General features: G+C 55.9%; 1 pseudogene; it reads left to right on the top strand.

Moving 5' to 3' along the window:
- Positions 1–288: 288 nt before the first annotated feature.
- Positions 289–407, top strand: LOC134930603 (5S ribosomal RNA; annotated as a pseudogene).
- The last annotated feature ends 2,634 nt before the right edge of the window (positions 408–3,041 follow it).

Here is a 3,041-nt window from a genome sequence, read left to right as displayed (position 1 = left end):
ACATGTTGGTTGTTATACAATACAGTGGCAAGAAGTTCATCCCATGGGCATCTGCAAGCTTGCATGGAATTTTTTATGATGGCTTCTTTCCAGACACGACAGACTTCATTTTTTCAGGACTCTCATTGGTGATTCGTGAACTTTCTTTTCCCACGGCAGTTTTCCAACTGGTGGGAAACTTCATCGTCTAACGCCAACAACAGATCCATCCCTTAATCCTCCATCTGAATTCTACTCTGTGAACTCTCATCAACGATTCAGGAGTTGTGTTTAGGCAAACAGAAAATGACCTACTACCATACCTCACTGCACATGCCCAATCCCGTCTGATCTTGGAAGTCAAACAGTAGAAAACCAGGCCAGTACCAAGAGGGGGGACTCTCAGGGAATACCTGGTGTAGTAGGTCTCATTCCACAACTCCAGTCTAACAGTGACAGCAGATCTACTCCTTACTAAATCTTTGCTTTTCCTCTGTAGCCATATAGGGCAATACAAACCTTGTTATTTATCATAGTCAGGGCCGGCTCTAGGCATGTTCGAATAGAGCGGCCGCGCAGGGCGCCACCCTTAATGGGCGCCACGCGCTGGCGCCGCCATATTCGAAGCTGGAGCCGGCCCTGTGTGTGCAGTGTTGTCCCGCCGTCCGTGTGTGCGGCGTGCGCTATGCGCGCTGCGCGGCGCCGGTGTCTAACGTCAGACGCCGGCGCCGCGCATAGCGCACACAAGTGGCCGCCCGCCCACCCGCACCCGGACCCTCACTCGGACCCTCACTCTCCCGCCCGACAGCACTCCCGACAGCACTCCTCCTCCCCCTCTCAGCGCCTCAGGTATTTGGTGGGGGGGGGGGTCGAACATTTATGGATCGCACTGTGGGGGCATTTATCTGGCACTGTGGGGGGCATTTCTGGCACACTGGGGGCATATCTGGCACACTGGGGGCATATCTGGCTCTGTGGGGGAATTTCTGGCACTGTGGGGGGCATTTCTGGCTAACTGGGGGCATTTCTGGCTCACTGGGGGCATATCTGGCACACTGGGGGCATATCTGGCACACTGGGGGCATATCTGGCTCTGTGGGGGCATTTATCTGGCACTGTGGGGGCATTTCTGGCAATGTGGGGGCATTTCTGGCAATGTGGGGGCATATCTGGAACACTGGGGGCATTTCTGGAACACTGGGGGCATTTCTGGCACACTGGGGGCATATCTGGCACACTGGGGGCATATCTGGCTCTGTGGGGGCATTTCTGGCACTGTGGGGGGCATATCTGGCTCACTGGGGGCATATCTGGCTCACTGGGGGCATATCTGGCACACTGGGGGCATATCTGGCTCTGTGGGGGCATTTATCTGGCACTGTGGGGGCATTTATCTGGCACTGTGGGGGCATTTATCTGGCACTGTGGGGGCATTTCTGGCACCGTGGGGGCATATCTGGAACACTGGGGGCATATCTGGCACACTGGGGGCATTTATCTGGCGCTGTGGGGGCATTTCTGGCACTGTGGGGGCATTTATGGCAATGTGGGGGCATTTCTGGCAATGTGGGGGCATATCTGGAACACTGGGGGCATTTCTGGAACACTGGGGGCATTTCTGGCACACTGGGGGCATATCTGGCACACTGGGGGCATATCTGGCTCTGTGGGGGCATTTATCTGGCACTGTGGGGGCATTTCTGGCAATGTGGGGGCATTTCTGGCAATGTGGGGGCATATCTGGAACACTGGGGGCATTTCTGGAACACTGGGGGCATTTCTGGCACACTGGGGGCATATCTGGCACACTGGGGGCATATCTGGCTCTGTGGGGGCATTTCTGGCACTGTGGGGGGCATATCTGGCTCACTGGGGGCATATCTGGCTCACTGGGGGCATATCTGGCACACTGGGGGCATATCTGGCTCTGTGGGGGCATTTATCTGGCACTGTGGGGGCATTTATCTGGCACTGTGGGGGCATTTATCTGGCACTGTGGGGGCATTTCTGGCACCGTGGGGGCATATCTGGAACACTGGGGGCATATCTGGCACACTGGGGGCATTTATCTGGCGCTGTGGGGGCATTTCTGGCACTGTGGGGGCATTTATGGCAATGTGGGGGCATTTCTGGCAATGTGGGGGCATATCTGGAACACTGGGGGCATTTCTGGAACACTGGGGGCATTTCTGGCACACTGGGGGCATATCTGGCACACAGGGGGCATATCTGGCACACTGGGGGCATATCTGGCTCTGTGGGGGCATTTCTGGCACTGTGGGGGGCATATCTGGCTCACTGGGTGCATATCTGGCTCACTGGGGGCATATCTGGCTCACTGGGGGCATATATGGCACACTGGGGGCATATCTGGCTCTGTGGGGGCATTTATCTGGCACTGTGGGGGCATTTATCTGGCACTGTGGGGGCATTTATCTGGCACACTGGGGGCATATCTGGCACACTGGGGGCATTTCTGGCACTGTGGGGGCATTTCTGGCACTGTGGGGGCATTTATCTGGCACTGTGGGGGCATTTATCTGGCACTGTGGGGGCACTTATGCATCTGGCACTGGGGGCATTTATGCATCTGGCAATGTGTGGGTATTTATGTATCTGGCACTGGGGGCATTTATGTATCTGGCCCTGTGGGGGCATATCTGGCACTGTGGGGGCAATTTTATATATGGCACTGTGGGGACATATCTGGCACTGTGTGGGCATTTTTATATTTGGCACTGTGGGGGCACTTATGTATCTGGCACTGTGTGGGCACTTATGTATCTGGCACTGTGGGGGCATTTACTGTATGTATCTGGCACTGTGGGGGGCATATCTGCACTGTGGAGGCATTTATGTATCTGGCACTTTGGGGGCATTTATGTATCTGAACTGTGGGTGCATATCTGGCACTGTGTGGCCATTTATGTAGCTGGCACTGCTGGGGGGCATGTCACATGTAGCTGGCACTGCTGGGGGGGGGGCATGTCGCGTGTAGCTGGCACTGCTTGGGAGCATGTCGCGTGTAGCTGGCACTGCTGGGGGGCATGTCGCGTGTAGCT

The sequence above is a fragment of the Pseudophryne corroboree genome, chromosome 5, assembly GCF_028390025.1.
Source record: "Pseudophryne corroboree isolate aPseCor3 chromosome 5, aPseCor3.hap2, whole genome shotgun sequence".
Taxonomy (NCBI): Eukaryota; Metazoa; Chordata; class Amphibia; order Anura; family Myobatrachidae; genus Pseudophryne; species Pseudophryne corroboree.
Note: the sequence above shows the minus strand (reverse complement) of the source record. Positions and strands in the feature narration are given on the sequence as shown.